The sequence below is a fragment of the Canis aureus genome, chromosome 32 (assembly GCF_053574225.1).
Source record: "Canis aureus isolate CA01 chromosome 32, VMU_Caureus_v.1.0, whole genome shotgun sequence".
NCBI lineage: Eukaryota > Metazoa > Chordata > Mammalia > Carnivora > Canidae > Canis > Canis aureus.
This window is the reverse complement of record NC_135642.1, coordinates 29,889,344-29,905,108: the sequence shown is the minus strand read 5'-3', so window position 1 is coordinate 29,905,108 and position 15,765 is coordinate 29,889,344. Positions and strand designations below refer to the sequence as shown.

Below are 15,765 nucleotides of genomic sequence, written 5' to 3'. Positions count from 1 at the left end.
AAATGATTTCAGGTTTAAAAAAGTTGCAAAAATGAGTTCCTGTAAACCCTTCACTCAGCTTCTGTTGATATTAACAACATCTTACGTAACCATGGTATACTTCCTAAAACTAAAAAATTAACATTGGTGCAATCCCAGTAACTAAATTACAGAGTTTATTCTGATATCACCAGGTTTTCTACTAATGCCCTTTTCCTATCCAGCACACAATCTAGGATACCATTTGTATATAATTGTCCTGTTGCTTCCAATCTATGACAGTTTCTCAGTCTTTCTTTGTTTTTCATGATGTTGGCCTTTTTGAAGAGTATTGGTTAGGTGTCTTGTAGAATGTCCTTCAATTTGTGTTTGTCTGGTATTTTCTCATGATTAGACAGGATTATGGACTTTTGGGAAGAACACAGAAGTGAAAGTATCCTTATCACATCAAGGGAGGGTTGGGTGTTATTAGTATGGCTTGCTATTAGTGATGCTATCTTGATCATTTATTTAAGGTGATGTCTGCCAGATTTCTCTACTATAAAGCTGTAACTTTTCCTTTTCCATATTCTCATCAATAGATGTGAGTCACTAAATCCAGCCCAAAACTCTACTTCTTGGAGTGAGGAGTATCAAAGATTTTGTGGATATGTTAATCTTATTAATCACCACAATGATTAATAAATATTTGGAGAAAAAAAATATTTGGGAGATCTTTGAGGCTATGCAGATACCCCTTTTTTCCAAATTGGTTCATTTATCTAAGACAGAAAATAGAGCATTTGAAACCTTAAGAACAGTAATCAATCAAAAGAAAATTTTGACTATAAAAGTTCCCTTGTTTATTTTTTGAGAGAAACTACGTGCAAGGGTGTGGTGGGGAGGGGATAGAGGGCAGAGAGAGAATCTTTAGCAGACTCCCCCTGAGCATGAAGTTTGACTGGAAGACTGAAGCATGAAGTTTGACTGGAAGCATGAAGTTTGATTGCAAGACTAAGATCATGACCTGAGCCAACATCAAGAGTTGGATGCTTAGCTTATTGAGCCACTCAGGCACCCTAAAAGTTGCCTTATTTTATCATTTTTTTTAGTCAGTGGGTAATAGGTAATAACTAACTCACTGTTTTTCCAAGCCTGTGCTGAAAAGGTTTCTTTTGCCTTAAAAGTTAATCGGTTGAAACCCATGTCATAGGAGGAGTGGACCAAAGAAAGACTTATTTATATACAGATTATGTGGATTACCTCTAGTGACTTATTCCTCCTTTTATTTAATTGGCATTGATGGCATCCATTCCCAATTGTCTGTTTTGAGATATTGAAAGTTGGAATTTAGTTTTCAAGAGAAATATTAAGTAGAAAGCATGCATAATTTCTTTAGATAAAGCAAAAGGTAAGCACTTCATTTTCCTGAATTTGTCTCTTGTTGCAACTTGGATAAATTATTAGTTAGGATAAGATTCTGCAGGTTCTGTGGTTGCCAGGCCTTAGGAACATTGGTGACAATTAATCATGTCTCTTTATTTTTTCTAAGTGAGGAAAATGGCCAAGGATACTCCCAACATACGGTTACATCTTTCCCAAGGGTTTCCTGGCATAAAGCATATTACTAGCTTGTGAGTCTAGACCAACCCTCCATTAATTCTGAGGAAAAGTTCTACTAAAACCGTCTCTTAAATTTTCACCTAAATTTGCCAGAAAATCATTATATAAATTTTAGAAAAGTACTTTTTAACCAGTGATATTTTTATTTTATTTTTTGCTGCTTTTTAAAATTTAAATTCAGTTTGTCAACATATAATGTACCACCCAGTGGTCATCACATCATGTGCCCCTCCCCCCCTTAATGCCCATCACTCAGTTAGCCCATCCTCTCACCTACCTCCCCTTCAGCAATACTCCATTTGTGTCCCAAAGTCAAGAGTCTCTAATGGTTTGTCTTCCTGTCTAATTTTTCCCTATCTCCAGTTTCCCCTCCTTCCCTTATGGTCCCTTTCACTATTTCTTATATTCCACATTTGAGTGAAACCATATGATAATCCAATTTCACTCATATTAGTACCCGCCAGTTCCATCCACATCGATGTGAATGATAGGTATTCATCCTTTCTGATAGCTGAGTACTATTCCATTGTGTATATATATATATACACCACATTTCCTTTATCCATTCATCTGTTGAAGGACATCTTGCCTCCTTCCACAAATTACTTTTAAAAAAATACTGGGTTATATAATTGTGTATAAGCCAGAGGTTTCTAGCATGGGGTGTCTTTATCAGTTTGGATTCTTTTTTGCTAGTTTCAGAAACTAACTGCTTCTTTTAAACCAGAAAGGAATCTATTTTTTAAAAAGATTTTATTTATTTGTTCATGAGAGACACAGAGAGAGGCAGAGACAAAGGCAGAGGGAGAAGCAGGCTCCCTGGGGGAGCACAATGTGGGACTCAATCCTGGCATCCTGGGATCTTGCCCTGAGCTGAAGACAGACGCTTACCCACTGAGCCACCCAGGAGTCCCCAGAAAGGAATCTATTAAAAGGATATTGGATAAGGACCAAGAAGAGGTTTGGAGCTGGCTGTGCAGCCAGAAACTGTACCTCCAGTGAGGCTACAGAGCCAATCAGTGAGAACACTGCTGCTGATGCTCTGACCATATGGATCCTGGGCCATCCCTAGTTCTTTGGGTCACTAAGCTTCCAATTCTGGGTCTAGGTCAAATGTATCTTATTAGCAAAGTTTGACTTGTTTCTGTACCATAGCATAAAGGAATCTGGGAAGGTGATTATCTCTTCTGTGGTGGAGTGTGTTCTGACTCACTAGGTATGGAGTTCCTCAAGCATAGTAAGAAGACTCAGATACTGGCAGCCAAAATGAATGACAAATGTTTATTATAGACCTTCATGGATGGGGTCCCTTAAGTAATGAATTTCTTCTGATGCTTCTAAGAAGTCTGTCATTTTTTGAAAATTTATTTATGATAGTCACACAGAGAGAGAGAGAGAGAGAGGCAGAGACACAGGTAGAGACACAGGCAGAGGGAGAAGCAGGCTCCATGCACCGGGAGCCCGACGTGGGATTCGATCCCGGGTCTCCAGGATCGCGCCCTGGGCCAAAGGCAGGCGCCAAACCGCTGTGCCACCCAGGGATCCCCGGAAGTCTGTCATTTTTTAAAAGAACCACTACTTTAAATGCTCTACAATAAATGTCTGTTGCATCCTAATGTAAGAAAACCATAAAAAAATTATTTTCCTAAACTACATGCTGATTATTTATATCACTACTGTTAATGCTATCTCAATTTTTTTCCTTCTTTATAGTCTGAATATCTTTTTGGCTTTTCTGGTATTTGTTTCAATTATTTTTTAAAGGAGATAGAAGTTTATTGAATATACCACAGGGGAGCAAAGCAGAGAGGGCAGTGATGGGGGGTTATAGTTAAAGTGAGAAGGTGAGGTATGGGAGCATAGAATGTTCCTTTTTTGGTACCTGTGTCTGGGTGTAAGTAACACATTGGTCGGCTGTGGCTTATGGATATTTTGAGGTTGGTCACTTAATAGGCATGTTTATATTCAGCCAGGGGATTGGGGAGGGGGAGGTCCCTGTGGGCCCTTCTACTTTACTCTGATTTCCATTTTTTAGTAGGTTGCCTAAAATTGGCTTCTGCATTTCCCCTTGAACAATTTTGACCCTTAAATCTTTAAGGTTGCTGTTGGTGGAAGGTCTTATCTTCATGCTGAATGAGGAGTGTAGAAATGTCCCTACCTATGGTTGAACATTGGTCAGTTGGGAATTTAATAGGAGGTATGGAATGCTGAGACAGCTCTGTCTGGAGTTGATAACATATGGGAGTCTCCTTGAACAGAGAGGATCATCTGTTGGCTTGAAGTTATGGCAGTGAAGGTGTCTCTGCTCCAGGCAGAGAGGCATAGGAGAAAACAAAACATGATTAGAATAACACAAAGAAAAAGAAGCCCTCAAAATGAGAGTCCTTTGATAGTTGACAAAAATTCTCCTGCCCAGGAGTTTAACCAGTCAGTAAATAAAAGGGAGGGACCTTTTAGAGCATGCACTTGAGTGTTTCATGTCAGTTAGAAACCCAGAAATATTTTTGTGGTAATCTGGAATGTATACCCAACATTCTATTTTCTATTTTGTAAAACTGATTTACACATTTGTGTTACTTCAGTATTTAATAGGGAACTGCTATGTTGAGTGTCATTTAGAGCTTTGACTACGTACTTACTAAGAGCATCCATGTGGCAAGCGATATCCTCTAGTCCTAAAGAGAGAATAAAGATGAATGCTGGGTGGTCACATCAATGAAACATGGATTGTGTCTACCATTGTTTTAACTTTGGAAGATTGGCTGGGTTGGTAAAGGTGTTAATAATATGTCGGTACATCTGGGCAAAACCCAGAGTACAGTGGCCTATCCAGCCTGAGGGAAGCCATGGCCACATAGCCGTATAGCCATTGGATCCTGCATAGCCATTGAGTCCTGTTAGGGGCCAGCTGTCTAATTCTGAGCCTCTGTCTAGTCAGTAACAAATCAGTGGGCTAAAAAACAATATTTATGAAAATTTTTCTGATCACAGCCATCCTAAATGCCATGTGTTGTTTGCTCATGTTTTTAACATATTGTTTCTTTGTTCCCAGCATAGAATTGCCTTTTGACTTATTTGTCCAATTGTGGGGTTAAATATAAATATTCACCCCAGATTTGACATATTCTATCTGGTGTATACTGATAAGTTGGGTTTAATTTATAAGTTAGGCATCTTCTGCTTTCCATTTATTTGTGGGTTTTTTTTTTTAAAGATTTTATTTATTCATTCTTTCATGAGAGACCTATATATATAGAGAGAGGCAGAGACACAGGCAGAGGGAGAAGCAGGTTCCATGCAGGGAGCCTGATGTGGGACCTGATCTCAGGTCTCTAGGATCACACCCTGGGCTGAAGGTGGCGCTAAACCGCTGAGCCACCTGGGCTGCCCCCCCCCCCCCCCCACTTTTAAGATAAGCTCTGCCAACTATGTGGGCTATATTTTCTTCCTTTTTTTTTAAGATTTTATTTTATTTATTCACAAGAGGCACAGAGAGAGAGAGAGAGAGAGAGGCAGAGACACAGGCAGAGGGAGAAGCAGACCCCATGCAGGGAGTCTGATGCGGGACTCGATCCCAGGTCTCCAGGATCAGAATAAGGTGAAGAACTTAACTCAGATTGAGTCTTTCTGCTTGGAGACTGACAGAAGAGGTGCTCTGAAGGCACAGACATGGAAGCATCAGCTGGAGGAAGAACTGAAACAGCAGAAAGAAGCGGTTTGCTTCAAGGCTCGTCCAAACACCGTCATCTCCCAGGAGCCCTTTGTTCCCAAGAAAGAGAAGAAATCCGTTGCTGAGGGCCTTTCTGGTTCTCTAGTTCAGGAACCTTTTCAGCTGGCCACCGAGAAGAGAGCCAAGGAGCGACAAGAACTGGAAAAGAGAATGGCTGAGGTAGAAGCTCAGAAAGTCCAGCAGTTGGAGGAGGCCAGGCACCAGGAGGAAGAGCAGAAGAGGGAGGAGCTGGCCAGGCTATGGAAAGAACTAGCGCACAAGGCAAATCCAATACGCAAGTACCAGGGTGTGGAAGTAAAGTCAAGTGACCAGCCTCTGACTGTACCTGTTTCTCCCAAGTTCTCCACTCGATTCCACTGCTAACCTCAGCTGTGAGCTACAGGCATCACCTGGGAACAGGAGCTGCTCTTTTCATGAAACCAGGAGCCTTCTTTCCTTGTCACCAGGGCAATAGAGAGAACCCATTTCTCCAGACTTTACCTGCTCATGTGCAGCAACATACTTGACAAGTGTGGACTCCAGTCTTGTTGAAAATTGTTTTCCTACATTATTGAGGCTAATAATGAGACTCAACTCATGCATACAAAAGAAAATTCAGTCAGAACCTTAATGGTTTGAGACTATGAAATGGTCCGATTGTGGTCTGGGAGATTCCAGGTAGCACTGACCACAGGCCAGAGAGTAATGTTTTGTTTTTATAGACCTGTTACAAAATATAGCAGTATTTGGGTCATAGACCATATCTAAGACATATAAGGAATGCCAGTCTGTGCCCTGAAATGGGGAGACCCACCAAGGCAGACCAGGTGTGCTAGATACAGAGTTCCACATATACAGCATGCTGTTTTGAAGTTCAGCCTAATCCTATGCCCATTGTAAGAAGGAATTATCAGTATAAATTGGGGGAAAGAGGGTGAAAAACAAAGATCTAACCATCATTGTTGTTTGAAGAAAAGTTTGAGGTCTTTCACAGATTCATAGGAATAGGAAAGCACATTTAGCTGACACAGTGGTTTCCACTCAGAACCCTAGGAACATGTTTGCCTGTAGATCAAGGTGGTGGCTGGATCTATGGGGACAAAGGAAATAGGAAAGGTAGCTGAAAGAAGTAAGGCAGCTCAGAGAGCCAGCCAGCATTAGGAAAGGGTCCCAACTGAGTTTAACATGTGCATATTCACTCTGGACAAGCTGCTCCTGCCTATTGCACCACACACTGGGAACAAACCTTGGAGGATGAAGTGAGAAAGCAGAAGAAAGGGGTACTTTACCCTCATGGGTGTGGATAGTCTGACTTGTTCACTCCCAGACCTTCAGACCACTCCAGGAGCTTCCCTGGTCAGAGATCTTCAGTTGTCTGGGAAGTACTAGGATCAGGTTACTGAAAGGCCCAGAGAAAGAAAGGAGAGGGAGGGAAGGATCCCTCTGAAGGGCAAATCCCTCACCTTTTCTGGCTAAAGTGGTCTGGCTGCTCTCCCTGGGGCTTTAGATCCTCACCAAGGAGTAACCTCAGTGGAGGTTGTCAGTTCCCCAGGAAGTACTAGAGTCTGTTCACTGAGGGAAAATCCTGAATTTCTGGAGAATCTGGGGAGTGACAGGCCACCAAATGTGTCTCCTGATTGGATCGGAGTCACCAAATAGGTGACTCGATTGGGTGCAAGCTGGCAGAATTCACCTAAGGCAGAACAAAGGAGATAGAAGTTTATTGAACACAGTAAAGCTTGTTTTAGATTTTTTTCAGATTTTTTTTTCCAGAAAAACTTGATCTTTTCCCTTAAGAATTCGGCATTCTAAATTTATTTTTCCTTCCTTTTCCTTAGCAGATCTGAGAAATCTCAATCCTAAGTTAACAGTGGGGAAAACATTTAACATTCTGCAAACATTTATAGAGTACATACTATCTGCCAGGCACTCTTCTAGGTTCTTCGGGTTAATTAATGAACAAAACCAACGTCACTTTTCTCGTTAAGTTCCCATTCTGGCAGAAGAAGCCAGTAAATCATCCAGATTTGGGCCTCAGAACTTTGATTTATACCTCAAAACTTCCAGAAATGCCTGAGGGCAGGAACTGGGATACCAGATATTTTTTGAATGGCAGTGGATGTGAGGTGAAACATGAGGATTGGTCAGAAGTCTTTTTAAGAAGCAATTAGACTGGCATTGTTCAAGAACTTTTCTGCGTGGTAAAGATACTTTGTATCTCCATTGTCCCATACAATAGCCATTAGCCACATACGGTTACTGAGTCCTTGAAATGTGGCAAGTGCTACTGAGGAACTGAATTTCAAATTTTACTTAAATTTAGACTATTTTAAGTTTACATAACTTCAGTAGCTAGTGGCTACTGTATTGGACAGTACAGGGTTAAATCCTTTGTTTCCTCTCCAACTTAGAACAGCAAGTTGTTCTCCAATGCAACAGAAAGTTGAAGTTTACTCTCTGAACTAAGGGACACATTATGGATGTAGATGGTGGGGATATTGCACTGAAAAGAGGTGGATTACCTGAATTTGAGACCTTGATTTTCTTTTCCAGCTAGACTTTACGAAAGCTGGCATCCGTCTTCTACTTCCAGGCGTGAGATTAGGAACACAGTGTTCAATCTGACTAGTCTAAGAGAAGAGATTTAAATATGTTCACATTGGGAGCTTCCTAGTAAAACAACCCATCAGGTCATTAAGGGTAAAACTCAGAATTGACCACTCAATCCATATACTCACAGTTTCCATCAGCTTTTTAAGTTCTCTAACCGGGAGCAGACAGTTAAGGATCGTCAGACATCTGAGGATGACTTGTCTCTAAAATGGAAGACAGATACTTAAACCAAAAACTTTTTTTTTTTTTGAAAAAAAATAGAGATAACACAGGGAGAGGAATAAAAAGATTAGATGAGATAATTTTTTTTTATTCACAAGACACGAAATGCTGTAATAACAACCAGAGAAATAAAAACTAGAGAGGTCTTGGAAAAAAATAATACCACAAGCTCAATATTACAAGGTTTGGAGAATAAGTTTTAGGAATCTTCTGGGAACTAGAATAAGAAGGCAAAGATATGTGAAATAGGGGACTAAGAGTTAGGTAAATTAGATCAGACTAGGAAGTCTGTGAATAATATAAATTCCTGAAATTGTTGGGGATGCCTGCGTGGCTCAGTTGGTTAAGCATCTGCCTTTGACTCAGGTCATGATCCTGGGGGCCTGGAATCAGCCCACGTCAGGCTCCCTGCTCAGTGGGGAGTCTGCTTCTCCCTCTCCTGCCTCTCTGCCCCTTTATGCTCATGCTTGCTCTTGTGAACTCGTGAACTCTGTCTCTCTTTCAAATAAATAAATCTTAAATTCCTGAAATTGAGAATTGACTTAATAAAAATGAGGAAATCATCAGATAAATAATTCAAGAACATTCCTAGACTTGAAGGGCATGTGGTTTCAGAATGAAAAGAATAAGTGCCTACCAAAATGGATGAAAATAGAACTATACCAAGGTACATCATGATAATATTTCTGAGCACTGGGGACAAAAAGAAGGGCCTAAAGCTCTCCAGAGAACAGGGGAAAGGTTATGTACAAACAATCAAGGATCCAGATCACTTGGGACTTTGCATGTGCTTCCAACCTAGAATTCTGTACTTAGCCAAAATAGCTGTAAAATATAAGGGTTGAACAAATAATGTTTTTCAGACAGGTAAGGCCTCAAACATTTTACTCCCACTCCTGCACTTTTCTCGTAAGTCAATAAGAAGTGTTCTATCAGAACAAAAAACACATGATGATGAAGATACAAATTTTAAGAAAAGGAGAATTAAGTTTAAGAGAGAGATGAAGATAATTTTGGGGATGATGGTGAAGGGAGATTCCTAGATGAATCTATGCAACAGACCAAAAGAACAACCAGAAGATTGGAGCAAGTCAGAAAGTTCAGAAAGAGAATTCTAAAAGATAAAATCCATAGTGTTTGAATGTATTGGAAGAAAAACTAGGTAACTAGGGGAGAGTCTGAAGATAAAGTAGTAGGAGCTCATGAAAAAACTAAGAAAACTAAGCAAAAAAAAAAAAAACAGCTAAGTATTAACTCTAGGGAAAAGAGTTGTATGAGAAAGAAAAGTGGTATACTTCGTGGGTTAGCAGTGAATAGCATTCACTTAATCATCATAATGTAAAATAGAATAAGGATCAGACCAAAAATATAAAAATATGTTGAGTGCATAGAGGATTGGAAAGCATGCTCTCATGTGGTATGTATGAGTTGGTATAGAGAGAAAGCAAAATACCTCTTTTCTTTTTTAATTGAAGTATAATTAACATATTAGTTTTAGTTATACAGCATTGTGATTTGACAGTCATAAACATTACAAAATGCTCACCATAATAGGTGTAGTTGCTATCTGTCACAAAGTTATTGCAATATTATTGACTGTGTTCCCTTTGCTATACTTTTCATCTCTGTGACTTACTTATAACTGGAAGTTTATAGCACTTAATCTCCTTCACCTATTTCACCCATTCACCTACCACTCTTCCTCCTGGCAGCCACTAGTTCTCTATATTTATGAGTGTGATCCTTTTTTGTTATTTTGTTAGTTTTTTTATTCCATATGTAAGTGAAATCACATGATATTTACCTTTCTCTGACTTATTTCACTTAGCATGATACCCTCTAGTTCCATCCATGTTGTTGCAAATGGTAAAATTTCATTTTTATGACAGTCATAGTCCATTGTGTATATATACCACATCTTTATTCATTCATCTGTGAATGGATGGTTAGGTTGCTTCCATATCAGGACTATTGTAATACTGCAATAAACATAGGGCTGCATATAATTTTTTTAAATTAGTGTTTTCATTTTCCTTGGGTAAAGACCCAGAAGTGGAATTACTGAATCATATGGTAGTTCTATTTTTTATTTATTTGTTTATTTATTTTTAGAGAAAGAGGGGCAAGAGGAGCAGAGGGAGAGAGGAAGAGAGAATCTTAAGCAGGGTTCAATCTCATGACCCATGAGATCATGATTGAGTTGAAACCAAGAGTTGGATGCCCAATTGAGTGAGCCAACCAGATGCCCCAAGAACTATTTGCCTTTTTACACTTTTTGCACATATATATACTTTTGATTAAGACAAAAACAAACAACCATAAAGAAAACATTAGAGATTGAGGTGTCCTTAGCTGAGATGGGAAACTTTCTCAACATCTGACAAGTTGTTTGAAGGAAGATTAAAATTCCTTTCAGGAGTCATATTCTTGTCTTTCCTTTTTCAAGGTTGTAGAAGTCAACTTATTTGATGCTGCAAATATCTGAAATGATAAGAGTTGATATCCTTTTGCATAGCTTTTTTTCCCCACCTAAAGCAACTTAGAGGATGAGTTGCCCAAGGCCTTTTTCCCACCTCCTGGTAACATCACACCTTATATTTGAGAAATGGCTTTATTTCCACCTCAGCCAGTACTGGTGGGTGCCTACTGGTTCTCTTTCTTGAGCAGATGACCAAGCCTGAGCTACTTATTGTTCATTCTCCCTTTGGTCACACTGCTGGCCCAGGAATAGGAACATAGCTCATGTTAGGTCAATCAGGATCCTTTCCTTTTCTAACTGGAAATGATGGAGAAGAGCAGTTATTTTTTGTTGTTATTTGTTTGGTGGTTTGTTTGTTGTTTTGGGTTTTTTTTTTTTCAGTCTTGTCTGTGTGGTTATAGGAATATAAGCTTGAGCTGCCTGTAGCTATATTCCCAATATATGGAGTTGGTTGTTCAAATAAATTGTAGCAGGTATGTGGGCAGATAGATGAGAAGGACTGTTGGGAGTGTGGGGAGAGGAAGAAAAGTGGGAAGAGGAGGAGATGGGGAAGACTCCCGAGTCTTTGCACCTGGCTGACCCTAAGTCTAGCTCCATCCCTGTCCTTTTCATTGTTGGAGTTCAAAAGCCAACAAATATCTCTCCCTCTGTTTGATGAAATTTTTTAGAATTGAGATTTGTCATTTGGCAACCAAAGGGTCCAGACCGATATGTATAGCCAGCGTGTTTTATATCATTATGCATGAAAAGGTTTTCCATGTTCAAGAAAGAGAGCATACAACATGCCTTTTATCCTCTGCTTTTTTTTTTTAACGATTGGGATTATATCATTGAAAGAGAAAAACTCTTAGATGAGATTGAGTGGTATCTGATGATTTGACATTCAACACATAGAACTTCGTTGTTTCAACCCCAATAGTAAGAAATCTTTAGTTTTTGCAATTTGTGCTGAGATAAATTTGATTCACTTCAAAATACTACATTATACATTTTATATTGAATCAGAAAGTTTACTTAGTTAAAAACCATATTTAAGAGTTTCATAATCTTCTGGACACTATGTTAGGTTGGCACTTTGGAGAGATTCAGAATAAGTGTAATTTATGACTCATGCTCTTATGTTGCTTCAAATCAGTGAAAGATGATGTAGATTTGTGAAATATTTAAGTATTACATCATAAGAATTATAGGCATTCACCCAAAAGAAAGGAACCATTCTCTTGGTGCAACTTCTAGCCAGTTTAGTCTAGAACTTAAGCTGTAAATGTCTCCAGTATATAGACTGATCATTTTTTCCCCTCTTTCTTTGAACCCAGGCATGGGGCAAAGGATATTGGCTGTGAATAAGAATAGAGCAGCAATTCTGCTTTTCTGGTTAGGCTGTAAATAAACACCCTTGGTGTATATAAACGTGGAAGCCAAAGAAGAACTCGTTTGCTTTGTTAGGAAGGAAGTGAAAAGCTCAGCTGTTCTGTGGGCCAGAAATGCTGAGCCGGCATGTTCCTTAGCAGAAGGAAAGAAACTGCTTTGCAATGGCTCCATGCCTCCAGGGTTGCCCTGTTCTCATCAGATGCTTCCCCTGTTCCTACAGGCAGGCATTGCCCAGAGGAGGAGGGGATGGCAAGGTGCCAGCTGTAAATAATGAATAGCACCCTCATTAACATTCTTTTTTAGTGGTGCCTGTTTGCACACAGCATTGCAGGAACCTGGAGCCTGAGGAAATATGACTTGGAGCTTGCTTGGGCTCCCTCCCTCCAGTGTGCCTAGCTCAGGAAAAGGCAGAGCTCTGCCCGTCAGACCATCTGGCTCTCTTGAATGTGCTTATTAGTAACAGTGGAGGTGGGTCTATTAGCCTGGGACAGCATCTCTGAGACAGATGCTGAGTTTATGTGTAAAATATGGCTTCCAGCCAAAACACTAATCATGATCGCCTCTGAAGTGGTTCCAATCGTCTGGATGAGGCACTCCGGCTCTTATGTTGTTTGTACAAGCTGGTAGTTAGAGGTGTTGTGTACAAGATATTTGTAGTCATAATTTCTCCAAACAGGTTAAGACAAACATTATGAGAATCAGCATATTAATGTGCTGTGTTTCAAATTAGAATTATAAACATACTTTCCTCATTGGAGGCCTAATCTGCTAGGAAGAAGCCAGATGTTTAATGATGAAACCATTATTTAGGAAGACCTATCAAAGTAAAACAAATTGTTGTTGTTTAAGTGGAGGGAAAAACCTGCTTTATGCAAGGAACTCAGAAAAACTGTTTTGAAAGGATTCTTGATTATGTTGAATTTCCATATACCTCTTGCTGCTGCTCAAGAGCAAGGGTTTACTTTAGAAACACCACTTAGCAAATAGGAATTCAGCCCTCTTAGGACAAACTACAGGCTAGGACAGTGCATATCCTGGTGAAGAGGTGATATGTGATGTGCTACAGTAGTAGTTTGGAAAAAATTTGCTTTCAGAGGGTTTTTGTAGTTGACTTTTGATACTAATTCCCTCTTTCTGTTGTTTGTGAGGCTAGAGTCAGGAAGCAGTTTTTGGTGATGGTTGATATATGTTTTCCACTTGTCTTTTGAGGCACTTTATGTACAACTGGATCCCACATTCCTATTCAGGTATCATTCCATTAGCTCCTTATCTTTAAGGGGGTGCAACCCCACTCCCTTTGCACCTATCTGTGAATATAGCTTTCTTTCCTCTTCTTTCTCTTTCCTCCTTCCCCTTCATATTTGACTCCATTTCTCATATTCCTTTCCTTCCCTTCTTTCCCCCTTTCTTGTAGGAAACACATCTTAGAGGATATATCCAGTTGTTCTGAAGAGCACACCAAAAAGCAAGAAGAAGCACAAAGATGAGCATTGGAGATGGTTTTCTAATGCTTAATGACATCATATGTTTTGTCCTAAATATTCAAGATACTGCCACTACTATTTTTGAGTTCTGATTTATTCATTTTCCCAAAGTTTTCTGTGCTGTGGATAGGTTTTTTGAATTCCCCCAAGTCTGTTCAGAGTACACAAAGCTGTTTCCTGGCAGATTAACTAAGGCCATTTTGACATGCACATATTTTTAGTAATTACAGCAATGAGAGGAATAGCAGCTTGAAGTGTTTAGAAACCCTGGGAGTTTGGAGGCTTCTCTTCTGCTGGATTCTAGAATCTGGGAAGACCTGAGGGAATTCACAGAAAGCAGCGCCTCATTCTGGAACTTTTCCACAAATGCACATGCCCCGAGGGCTCATTGGCCCTATTACCTTTGCCATTCATTATAAGGGACCAGAATGAAATCACCCTATAGAGATGAGAATTTGTTGTTATTAAAGATGTCTTGATTTTTATTAATGCTATGTTGTTTTTCCTGAAATTATTATTTTTCTTCCTCATTTGTTCATGTTCCTTTGTTTCACTCAATCAAGAGCACTTCTTAGCCTTTACTTGTTTATATCTTCTTTTTTATTCCACCAAGTTCTAGAAGGGACCCAAAGTAGAATCTAACTCAATTACCCATCTAATACTTGAATTCTCTCAACAACATCCTCTCATCTAGGGTTTTCTAGCACATGATTGGTCATATACAGTGACAGGATACTTGAAATCTTCCAATCCAATGTATTTCACCTCTGAGTTATTCTCATTTTTAGAATATTCTTTTTTTGTGTTGACTTTAAATAGTTTCTTAGTAACTACAACTCATTAATATCAGGATTGTTGTGACAAATAAATGAGGTAATGAATATAATGTACTTAGCATAGCATCTGCACAGAGAAAGAACACAGTAAAAAATAACTGTATGTATTCTTGCTACTTACTGTTGGTTCTTGTTCTGCTCCTTGGAGTTTATAACACAAACCAATTCCTCCTAATGGAATACCTTTGCGTAATTGAAAACAACTGTTGTCACTTCCTGACACCCGCCCCTCACCAGCTCCCTTTCCCATATTTTAAGCTAAATATTCCCATTAACTTGAATCTTTCCTCATATAACTGGACTTGAGTTTCTTGCCACTTGTCTTGAACAAGCTATAGTTTCTTGTTCTAGGCATAGCTTCTAGAAGTGAAAGCAATATTCATGTAAGGGGTGGTGTGGGGTGGGTTCTGCAGAGGATAATAGCTATTAATGAGGTTTAAGTCACATTATCTTTTCTGGCAGTTATATTAAGTTGATGATTGGATTTATTGTTAACTACATCTCTTAAGTTTTTCTTTTTTGACAGGATAAACCTATACATCTACAATTTCTTTTACAACTTTTTCAACTAAAAGACTCTTCTGTTTACCATAGCTAAATACTATCTTATTATACCTACAGCTCATTATTATAACTTCCAAAGATCTGTTTTGGCTCCATCCACATTGCACGTTGCTATTGGATCCATAGAAATAGTTTTCTTTGCTATTGGTGAGTTTATTTGGGGAAACCCTGGATTTCTGCAAGATGATGTCTTAACTTGAGCTGCTATAATAAAAATACCTTAGACTAGGTGGCTTATAAACAATAGAAATTTATTTCTCATAGTTCTAGGCTAGAAGTCCAAGACCTAGGTGCCAGCCGGTTGGGTTTTGGTGAAGCCCTTTTCTAGGTTGCAGACTGCTGACTTGTCATATATTCTCACATGATGGAGAGCAGAGAGGGAACAAGCCCTCTCATGACTCTTACAAGGACACTAATCCCATTCATAAAAGCTTTCTTATTATGATCTCATCTATCCTTATTACTTCCCAAAGGCCCCATGTCCTACTACCATCACATGGGAGGGTAGGGTTTTAACATATGAATTTTGGGAGACATAGACATTCAGTTCACAGATGAGGAGACTGATAGAACATTTACTAGAAAGGAGAAGAAAGAGTCTGGGTGAGCAGAGTGCCTGGGTGGTTCAGTTGGTTAAGTGTCTGACTCTTGGTTTTGGCTCAGGTCATGAGCCCATGATAGTGAGATACAGAATCCCACATTGCGCTCTGCACTGGGTGTGAAGCCTGCCTAAGATTTTCTCTCTTGGGGCATCTAGGTGGCTCAGTTATTGAGTGTCTGCCTTTGGCTCAGGTCGTGATCCCAGGGTCCTGGGATTGAGTCCAGCATTAGGCTCCTTGTAGGGAGCCTGCTTCTCTCTCTGCCTGTGTCTTTGCTTCTCTCTGTCTCTCATGAATAAGTAATATC

General features: G+C 39.5%; 1 long non-coding RNA gene across 2 annotated transcripts in view; it reads left to right on the top strand.

The window, feature by feature from the left end:
- Positions 1–13,944, top strand: part of LOC144303315 (uncharacterized) — a 50,835-nt gene extending 36,891 nt beyond the window's left edge. For both annotated transcript variants that reach the window (XR_013370385.1, XR_013370386.1), the window contains one exon: positions 13,390–13,944. This is a non-coding gene — a long non-coding RNA (uncharacterized LOC144303315). The remainder of the gene's footprint in view (positions 1–13,389) is intronic.
- The last annotated feature ends 1,821 nt before the right edge of the window (positions 13,945–15,765 follow it).